The sequence below is a fragment of the Pectinophora gossypiella genome, chromosome 10, assembly GCF_024362695.1.
Source record: "Pectinophora gossypiella chromosome 10, ilPecGoss1.1, whole genome shotgun sequence".
In the NCBI taxonomy this organism is placed as follows: domain Eukaryota; kingdom Metazoa; phylum Arthropoda; class Insecta; order Lepidoptera; family Gelechiidae; genus Pectinophora; species Pectinophora gossypiella.
Genome location: NC_065413.1, coordinates 3,556,393 through 3,568,248, shown reverse-complemented (window position 1 = coordinate 3,568,248; position 11,856 = coordinate 3,556,393).

The window sequence follows — 11,856 nt, the reverse complement described above, 5'->3', positions numbered from 1 at the left end:
CTCCCGGGAGCGCACGATAAATATGCGCGCGCGCCTGACCCCAAACCACGCGCGCCACTAGGCGCGTAGGGGAGATCAACTCGAGTACGGGATGCAAAAGAAAATAAAAAATCATCAACGCAATCAGAATCATTTACTCATCGAAGGTAATTATCATGTATCTTGTTGAAGGTCCATTTAACATTTTTGAATCTACGTCATTTCGCAAGATGTTATAGCGGAGGAGCAGAAATGACAAGTAACTGCAACAGCAACACGCCTTTTAAATCAATGCAAACATCATTAGTATGTAGTAATATTGCATCAATAGAATCCCCGCTCGGACGAGATAAGCAGACAGAGATAGTAGAATCAAGCGCTACTGGTGCGCGAGAGACGGTGAATAACAGCGGTGACGGTACTTGTGCCGAGGGTGTATGGCCCAAGCCAATAACGCTTGCGACCATAGTCAATAATGATAAAAAGACATGGAAAAAGGAGACTAAGGATCACGAATGGACAACTGTTCAAAAGAAACGGCTGAGAAATCGTTTTATTGGATCTAAGGGCAAGGCTGTGACTCAACCGGAGGGAAAGTTTAAGGCTGCGGACATGAAAATTCCGCTTTTCGTTAATAATGTTAACGTAGCTACAACTGAGACCGATATTGTCGAATATATATCCCAAAAAACCAGTATTACTGTCACACTTAAGAAAATTAATATGAAAAAGCAAAAACGCTATAATGCATACAAAATCTTTGTACCATACGATAAGATACGTATGTTTTTGAATGACGACCTATGGCCGGAAGGTATACGTTTCCGAAGATTTATTTATTTTAATCGTAGCCATTATAATTATAACCGGGAAACAGGTGATATACCGAATGACGGGGTTCATAATACCGTTAATGGATAAAAGAGATGATCATGTAAAATTAATTAGTTTTAATTGTAAATCGGTCCGCACGGCGATCGGTTGTATACGGGAGCTATGTCGAACAGCTGATATTATAGCACTGCAAGAAACGTGGCTTATGGAGCATGACATTCCTTTACTGAATACTGTTCATCCAGATTTTGAATATACTGGAAAATCAGCGGTGGATGCGGGAGATGGAATTCTTCTAGGACGTCCTTATGGAGGTGTAGCGTTACTATGGCGCAAAAGTGTATTCAAGGCGGTATCGGTAGTGCAATGTAAAAGTGAGCGTATAACTTCAATTAAAATGGTGCTAACGGATCGTTCGATACTGGTATTCTCAGTTTATATGCCGACGGACTCGGCCAAAAATATTCCTGAGTTTACAGATTGTTTGGGTGAGTTGGCTGCCATTATTGAAGATTGTGACTGCGACAGTGTTTTTATACTGGGAGATTTTAATGCTCAGCCCGGTGGGCGGTTCGGGAATGAGCTAAGGAACTTCTGTGTAGAACAAGACTTGCATTGCGCGGACATTGAATTACTAGGAGTTTCGTCGGAATCATACACGTTTGTTTCTGACGTTACTGGGTCGAGGAGCTGGTTAGATCATTGTCTGGTGTCAGAGGTAGCTTGGAAATCTGTAATAGATACTAAGATACATTACAATATATTTTGGTCTGACCATTTCCCCTTGGAAATTACGTGTAATTTAAATATTATTAAGGCTAAAATAAAAAGTAATAAGGCTGAACGTAATGCTATAGTTTGGGGGGAAAGAAACTTACAACAAATTGAGGCATATGAAAAATATTGTAATGGAAAATTGAGAAATGTAGACTTTCCAATGGAACTTACAGAATGTTGTGATAGATATTGCGCTAATTTAGAACATATAATTATTATTGATAGAATGTATTTCGAAATTATTAATATATTAAGTGACGCGGCAAAGCACAGTTATGTAAAAACAGTACCAAATAATAAAAAACATATTGTTGGGTGGAATAAACACGTGACAGAAGTACATGCTGAGGCTCGGCTTGCATTTCAAAATTGGCATTTGTATGGCAAACCTAAAAGTGGTAAAATTTATGAAAAGATGGTATCTACGCGAAAAGCTTTTAAACAGAAAATTAAATGGTGTCAAAATAACTCTGACCAACTAAAAATGGATATTATAGCATCATATCATGCAAATAAAAACTTCGGACACTTCTGGAAACAAACAAACAAGCTTAATGTTAAGCCGAGCCTACCAGCAAGCGTAGAGGGTGTTAGTGAGCCTGCCGACATTGCTGAATTGTTTAAAAATCATTTTAAAGTGGTGTCTCCATTGGGTCGAGCGGAGGGGGAGGTTCTATCCAGTGAGGTATCTTCTAACGAACCGCACGTTAGATTTACAGCAAAAAAAGTGGCGGATGTGGTGAGACGTATGACAAGAGGTAAATCACCTGGGCATGATTCCCTTAGCATTGAACATTTGCAACATGCAGGTGTACATCTGCCCAGAGTACTAGCGATGTTCTATACGTTCTGCATCAGACATACTTACCTTCCGGTCGACCTGATGAAAACTGTAGTGGTGCCAGTAATAAAGAACCGTACTGGAGATGCCTCTTCCATCAATAACTATAGGCCCATTTCGTTAGCCACTATTGTAGCAAAGGTACTGGATAGTATGCTTGACAAGCAGTTGGACAATCATTTGGAACTCAATGATGCACAATTTGGTTTTAGGGCAGGACTCTCTACAGAGACAGCGGTGTTATGTCTTAAGCATACTGTCCGGTACTATACTGACAGGAAAACACCTGTCTATGCGTGCTTTCTTGATTTGTCTAAAGCTTTCGATCTGGTTTCCTATGACCTTTTATGGAAGAAGCTACAGGAAGACACGACATTACCGGGCGAAATGACAGTGTTACTTAAATATTGGTACGCAAACCAGATAAATATGGTGCGCTGGGCGGGCTCAGTATCTGGTGAGTATGGGCTGGATTGCGGGGTGAGGCAGGGTGGCCTGACCTCACCTAAGCTCTTTAGCCTGTATATGAACCGGCTTATTGGTGAGCTCAGCGGCGCCATGGTTGGCTGCTCCATTGACGGCAATTTCGTTAATAATATAAGTTACGCTGATGATATGGTGCTGCTGAGCCCATCAATTAGCGCTCTGAGGAAGCTTATCGGCATTTGTGAGCGATACGCGGAGGTCCATGGCCTCAGATATAACGCCAAAAAGAGTGAGTTGCTGATTTTCAGAGTAGGTACTAAAGAGCAACAATATGTACCGCCGCCGGTCACTCTTGAGGGCACTCCTCTGAAAATAGTGTCAGAATTTAAATATCTGGGGCATTGGGTCACTGCATCGCAAAATGATGACATGGACATAGAGAGGGAACGTAGGGCGTTGTCAGTGAGGAGTAATATGTTGATTCGTAGGTTTGCTCGGTGTACTAAAGAAGTAAAAATTACATTGTTTAAGGCATACTGCCAATCTTTTTACACCTGCAGCATATGGATCAACTTTACTCAAAAAGCTTACAGCGCTCTGCGGGTCCTATATAACAATGTGTTTAGATCATTGTTGGGGCTTCCACGTTACTGTAGTGCGTCTGCAATGTTTGCTGATGCGCATACTGATGGCTTCCATGCTATCGTTCGCAAGCGAGTCAGTTCCCTAATAACGAGAGTACGTGGCAGCGCCAACAGTCTTCTAAGAATCGTAGCAGAGAGGATGGATGGCCCATTCTGGAAACACTGGGTTATGACTCACGTGTTACCTATACGCCGTGTGGCCAAGTAATGTCATTTAATTTAATATACTAACATAGTTCGTAAGTCTCTATTGTTTAACTAACATTATATGGATGCAGAATCTGAAATAAATATTTTATTATTATTATTATTATTATTATTACTAATTATTTAATAACTAGATAACTAATATTATGTATTATATACTAGATATATACTAATACAATACAATACAAAAACTTTTTATTGCACTTAAATCACAAAAAAAAAAATAGTATTATAATACCAGGCACACACAGCAGGCAGGTATACTAATATTTAACACCAGGCATTTTTATCTATCACTAACCTTATAAATAAGCTTTTTTACATTAAGTACCTACATATATTCTTAAAATTAGCATGATCACACACACACTCACATCACACACACACACACACACGTCTCACATTTCTTTGTGTAGACATCACGCCAGAAAGCCATTGACGTCCCTCACTTTCAATCTGACCTTGTTTTACGATGAAGAAACTTAATAGAAAGAGAAAAAGATCTGAAATACCAACATTTACCTGAACACGGGGGTCAAAAAGGCCACATATAAGCAATTCACCTTTAAAGCAATGTTGCAATTTGACAGTCAAGAAATGTCAAATAGCATTATCACTTTTTTAGGTGAATTGCTTCGATTTGGCCTCTTTAACCCGCCTAGGAACGTGTAATTAGTAAGATGTCGTACCTAGTTAGGTATGCCGTGTTATTAGAAAACTTCTTACAGTGTTACTACAAAACAAAGACTAAAAGATAAACTATGTTTAAAATTAATATAATCCGTATACGAAAGAAGTCCCGAAGGCCGCGGCGCTACTGTCGCAGATTCTGCATAGAATTATTTACTTGTCAAGTTAGTTTCATTAAAATCCGCAGACTTCTTTCGTGGCGCGAAATACTATTTCAAACGTAGTTTATTTTTAGTTTGTGTTTTGTAGTAACACTGTTTATGTTTAGTTAATTCACAAGAAATAGCAGTTCGTCAAAGCGGGCCGCAATGCAGTTGAGTTGGTCGCGCCTTTTTCAGCCAATAACTAGGCCGCGATCTAATGCTTATAGCAATGGTGATCAACGCACCAATTCCTAAAGCAAACGACTACTTTTTAATTGTACAGGTCAGCCGGAGCGAGCCAGCTAGGACGCGGGGTGTCCCAAACTATCAACACTCAGTCATCCGACAAGACTAGTATACCCACTAATCGCTACTAATATTATCAATGCGAAAATCAACGGCCTCCATGGTCCAGTGGTTTGAGCGTTGGGCTCACGATCCGGAGGTCCCGGGTTCAAATCCCAGTGGTGACACATCACGAAAATCACTTTGTGATCTCTAGTTTCGTTATAGGACATTATAGGCTGATCACTTGCAGGCACGTTAAGCCGTTGGTCCCGGTTACTACTTACTGATGTAAGTTAGTAGTGTCAGGGGGGCCTTTGGCAGCTCAATAGTAACCCTGACACCAGGGTTGATGGGGTTGGTAATCCACCTCACAATATAGCAGAAGAAGAATTTATGCGAAACCTGTTGCACACAATAAGGTACAGCTATTTGTTGCTTTAACGTAAGTTATTGATTAATATATAACCTGATGAGTGAGACAAACTTCAAAACGGCCATCATAGCACGCCCCTGATTTAGTAGACGTTTGAAGATCATCACAATCTCATACATTCTCCATCGCCCTGTAACATCTGCATGATCATTGGCCACAATTTTACAAGTGAAAGCAACGTGTCAATAAATTATGATTTGAATATATTGGCAACCATTAGCTACAGTGTCTCATTCGGACTCTATTGATATAGACTAGTCTAGACGTATAGATATAAATCTCACTCCACGGCTATGTTTTTCTATTTATTGTAAACATACATACATACATAAACTCACGCCCGTAATCCCTAATGGGGTGGGCAGAGCCACAAGTAATCAAAGACAATTTGCAGCCACTGTTGATACGATGTCGTAAGCTGGATATGATGAACCTTATGGTGATAAGGGATCAGCCTATCGCCCATAACATTAGTCCATCATTATTGTAAAAGAAACACCAAATATTATCCGCAACACGCAAGGCGCGGTAAAGCAGCCTAGTGGATTATGCTTCATATCCCGTCTGGTTCATTGAGAGGAGGCCTCACAAAAACTCAGTGAATCGTGCGATGGATGTACATTTGACTTACCCCTTTTGGGAATATAGTCTATAGAGGTTATGTTATGTTAAAAAAGAACGGAAGGATTTATAGTTTCTATAGAATATAAGATGACGTCTATATTGCCAACTGGGCTAGTCAGAATCTGGGTTGTACATCGCATGAAGAACTAATAAGTAGGTAACCACGTCTCACAGAGCTTTCTGTTAGACTAACGTGATAGGTGGTGAGCCGTATCGCCACCGTGTAAGTCGAAACAAAATATAATTTCGTCTTATTGGCTACGGAACCGAAACAAACTTAAAATAATCATGCTACTGACGAAACCTGTGGTGGGTGCCTGATCGTTTCGTTTTTTTTTTTAAGATATTATTATTTAAAAAAAAAACAAGGAGTCATTCACTTTTAGGATTTTCGGTGTAAGTCAAAACAAAATCTAATTTCGTCTTATTGGCTACGGAACCGAAAAAACCTAATACAGAATGAATTTTTCGCAACTTTTCTGTCTTCGTACTAAAATTGGAACGAAGGTCGCCGAAAGGTCCATGTTTCGTCAGGTTATTGTATTTGCCGGATTTGTGAGATGAAGGCGATCTGGCTTGTTTTATATGGAGCTTATTTCAGCTTTACGTCTGATCTTCTTCTTCTATCGTATGGGTTGTGAGGTGGATTACCAACCCCATCAACCCTGGTGTCAGGGTTACTATTGAGCCGCCAAAAGCCCCTGACATGGCTCATATAACGACTACATACTTACATGAGTAAGTAGTATCCGGGACCAACGGCTTAACGCGCCTTCCGAAGCACGGATCATCTTACTTTCGGACAATCAGGTGATCAGCCTGTAATGTCCTAACCAAACTAGGGATCACAAGGTAATTTTTGTGATATGTCCCCACCGGGAATCAATCCCAAGACCTCCGGATCGTGAGCCTAACGCTCAACCACTGTACCACGGCGGCCGTTGTTATTTATATTATTAATTAGGCACACAAAAATGACACATTACTCGCAGTCGATCGTAGAAGAAGAGGAAAAAGATATTGCCATTTTAAAAAGTAAAAAAATATAATTTGTTGGATGTTGCCAACAGATGGCGTTCACTACTTGGCGGGACAAATGAAGCTCTCTCTCGCCCAGGGTCGGTCACACTCAGACTCAATTTCATGCAAAGATTCCCATTTGACTAAGTGTTTCCCATCCTTACCCACTTATTCCTGTTTGTTTACTCACTTTATACACTTTTCCTGTAGAAACGGACGCTTCGATATGTCCTTAATAATAGCAAAATTGCATTACCGATAACCTTCACGAGAAATAAAGGGTGAATAAGTAAGTAAACACAGTGGTCTAGTGGTTAGAGCATTGGGCTCACGATCTGGAGGTTCGCGTTCGATTCCTGATGGGGACACTGTTAAAAATCACTTTGCGAGACTGTCCTTTGTTTGCCAAGACATTGCAGGTTGAATCACCTGGTTATCCGATAAAGAACGATGATTCCGTGCTTCGGAATGCACGATTTCGGGCTGCTAACCCAAATGCCCCTACCAAACCGCAGTGGAGCAGCGTCGTAGAATATGCTCCATACCCCCTATAATCAACCGATGGAAAATTTTACTTGATATTAACTCAGAATAATGAGCTGAATCATCCCCTTCACTAACCTACAAGTACGTACAGGTAGCCATCAAAGTGCGTATGGGTGTTAGGGACACAATAACAAATACTGGGGGGGATGATTCTGTGGATGATTCTGGGAGTTGATATCAAGCGGAATTTCCTGTCAGAAAATTCATGAAAGTTTTAGTATATTTTTTATTTATTTTCATACTTTTGCAACGGAAAATTCCACTTGATATCAACTCAGAATCATGGTCTGGATCATCCCTCAAAGTTTTCATTACGATGTCACTATCTATTTTAGAATGTAATTGGTAATTTTCATGGAATAAACCAAGACACCTGTTGTCCCTAGGGGCTAAGGAGCTGCTACGTAGATTGTGTTATTGTACTGAACCTTGCAAGGCCATCTCACTACGTAGAGGGACGATTACACCATTTACAAGAACTATAAAAGTACAATTATAAGAGTTAATCAATTAAATGCATAGGGTGGTTCCTTCAATGTCGATTGTAAAGGCTAATATAGACTGTTGTTTTTATGTGCAATGTCCTTACCAAAGAAAGGACAGTCTCACAAAGTGGTTTCGACAATGTCCCCATCGGGAATCGAACTCGGACCTCCAGATATAAGCTAGCTAGGTAGTTGTTAGCTTTGCTACCAAAAAACAATTAAGTTATTATATCGACCTTTGAAAAGGACTTTTTACGTTTCTTTATAAAAAAAGTCTTTGATATTCGTACAAAATTACAAAAAACAAACTTTTAGCAAGAGAGAACATTATAAAGTCTTATGACACGAAGTGCTTGCGAGTGTAAAGTAACCCTTAAAACGTAAGCAATAAAGTCGAACTTTTATAAATGCTCTCTTTGACGTTTTACCAAATGAAACTTGTTATACCTCATAAGCAAAGGCATGTAGAAATACAGCCTTACAGTTTGAAATTGATACAAATTATGTGTGTCGTAGATTTTACCTGAATAAAGTTTTTTATTATTATTATTAGATAAGTAAAGCAAATTTTTTTTTTTTTTTTTATTTATTTATTCCAAAAAAGGTACAATTTTTCTTAAAAAAATAATTTCGCCAAACTTATACCAGTTTGTTGGCGGGCGCTCTTATAACTAAATGAGTATGCACCTTTTGTTGCTTAAAAGAAATTGCTAAATACTTAACAACTATTATAAGTAACTATTATAACTATTATAAGTAAATATTTTAGGCTTTATTGGAATAATTTACGAGAGCTAGCACGGTCTAATGAAAAATTCAGTTACACGAGGGGAAGCCGAAATAAGCACTAAAGATGCTAAATTAACTTCCAAATGAATTTATGGTGTTGATTCAAGGAAAATACCTGCTTAAAACATAATATTAACATTTGAAAGAAAATTAAAAAAAAACAACAAATGTCACTTATTTGGACTGCAGGATCATCATTGTAAAAATTTTATGGAAACCATTTTAGTTCCATTTCACAACCTTAAGGCTGATTTTCTAATAAATTAACAAATTATTTACCAATGGACAAGCAAAATTTTGTATGAAAAAATTCAAATTTGGAACACTTTACGAATAGCTGCAATATGTCTTCTTCTTCTTCTTCGTCGTTCCCTCACTGCTGAGGATCGCGACCACAGGATATGGTTTTCCACTCGGTACGGCTATATGCTGCGTGGACCGCCCTCTGCTGCAATATGTACCTATCGAGAAATTGGTCCTCCGCTTTCAAAAACTTCGCGCGATTTCATACGCCATCGAATTCCATTCTTTTGGAATCTTTTTTCTTAATCTTACTTATTATTGATAGGTAAAGTCACACTAACTAATCACAAACAATTCAATAATGATTGCTAGTATGTCAGCCACCCAACACTCCATTACACAAAGTGACTTCGTTTAATTAAATTAATTAAGGAAGAAAACGCTGTAAGAGTGACGCCACAAGCTAAAATAGTATGTGGGGTAAAAGGTGTTCTTCCATAGGAACAACTCGACAAAATTGCAGTGTAACCTTTGAAACGAAGGACGAAACACGTGACATTTTACCAAATTAAGTATTTTATCATGTACGGGGTCCTCTTACAAAGCGTTCAGCATTTTGTCATGGTGAGTCTTGTAAAAACACATTTTTTAAATATTTATTTTATGTAAGTAATCGTAAAAATTCTTATTTTAAAAATTTGTATTTGTCCTTTAAATATTTTTTGAAATTTCGAACGAAACGAAAAATCAAATATGTAGAGTTTTATAAGGCATAATATTATTTAACATTTTACTGTAAGTAAGTACCTATTTAACAAGCATAGAAATTATTATCATTGTAGATACCTAATGCTGGCTTATAAGGTAAAAAAATATTTTCAGATTGTCATTTAAGATTTATAAATACATTTGTTCTTTTTCTTAAATTATGTATTTTTTATCAAAATAAATACAGCCAGTTATTGTAGGTATATTTGTAAATACGTGCATTTGATCTTTTCAGACATCATCTTTATGCAGTGTAAATCATTCTAATGGATTGTGTATAATAATAATTATTTTACTATAGTAATTTTAAAGGCTGTCTACATACTTGTAGCTATGATTCTGACATAATTATAGATAATTAAGCTCACTAAAAATAATATCATCCAATTGAAATTAATATTGATGACAATAACCTAAATTCTCACCGGGAATGAACTAACGTCCTTCGAAGGGCGCACATTATTGGCCCCAATGCGTTTCACTGAAAGGATGCTTATTCTACTAAATATTAAGCGTTTGAGCTTTTCAAAACGTTCATTACTTTAAATGAAAATGGTAATAAATGTTACTGAATGAAAAATAATATGATTTTCTGTAGGCCCCTTTATATGTTACTTCTTTGAAAACTGAAAACATTCGCCACTTCTGGGGCTCTAGAAAGGCCATATTGTTGCAACTCATCTAAGAAAGCAATATTGCTATTTGACATTTGTTGAAATTGCAATATTGCTTTTTAGATTTCTTTTATTATAGAATACAAAGACAAATTAACAATACGGTTAAAATAACACCGCTAAACCCAAGTTGTCTCGGCACTATAATCCACTTAGAATTACTTAGTGCAATGAATTGCTTTCGTTTGGCCTTTCTAACCCCCATACTCAACTTTATTTTCTATATACTTATTTTTTAATTAGCGATTCAACAAAGCATCCCCGGCTACAATTTCTCCCATTAACTATATGGTAGAAATGCAGATCATAACAATAAATACCGCATGCAAATCTATTCGGTCTTCATCTGTCGTGAAGGTCGACGACCGACCTTATCTTCCCTGGTGTCAGGGTTATCATTGAGCTTCTAATCTTCAATCACGTCTCCGTTTTCGTGACTCTAGACTACCACAGGCCAGCCTTCCTTAACAATATAACAACACCTTACCTGGGGGGTTAAAAAAGCCACATCGAAGCAATTCATCTAAGAATGCAATATTGCTATTTGACATTTGTTTGCATTGCGCACTTACTTTTATATGCGCAAATGTCAAATTGCAATATTGCTTTCTTGAATGAATTGCTTCGATGTGGCCTTTTTAACCCCCCTATATCCTAGAAGGGTTATGTGGACGTGTATAATATATAAATCCATTCTTCACTAGTAGAGGGCGACCGAAAAGAGCGTGACTCTTAAATTAGTGATGTGATGAACTACGTAGTATATTTATTTATAATATGTTCGGTGGCGAAATTCACAGAACGGGCTTAACATTATTTCAGTGGGTCCGAGATCTTATAATATCTTTACTTTGTTTTTTAAAACATTTTAATCGCATTTGTGTTACAATATCGCACTGGGTATACCTGTACATATATTGTTATAACTTTATACAAAAAAATGTCTGTTTATCTCAGCAAGCAATGTAATTCGAAACTGTATCCTGTGTACTCCTATAACTGCAATAGAATCGACGATTATAAGAACCAATTCGGAGCATTACACTCGTGTGTATCTAAACTATGCTATGACATCATTTGCTCGGGTGAATGGCAATAAACTAATTTCATATGACAGATATGCGTTGTCTTTGCGCTCCTACTTGTTACTAGGCTGTTTGGGATGAATGTTCGGGAACCCATTCATTATAATGTACGCACCTGTTTTAACAGTACACGTGACAACTATGGGTATGTCCTCAGAAAAGGTTTATTACCGGCGTGCGTGTATGAAACGATCGATGAATGTGGAGGAAGCAGGAAAAGTGTCTCAGGCAGGAAAGCAAATTGAATTCTATTCTAGTCTCTGCTTACCCCGGTGGGTGTGGGTGGTGGGTTTGTTTTCCAAATTGTTTGTGTATTGTAATTGTGTATGTAATTCTCCTACGTTTCTGAAAATCAATTAG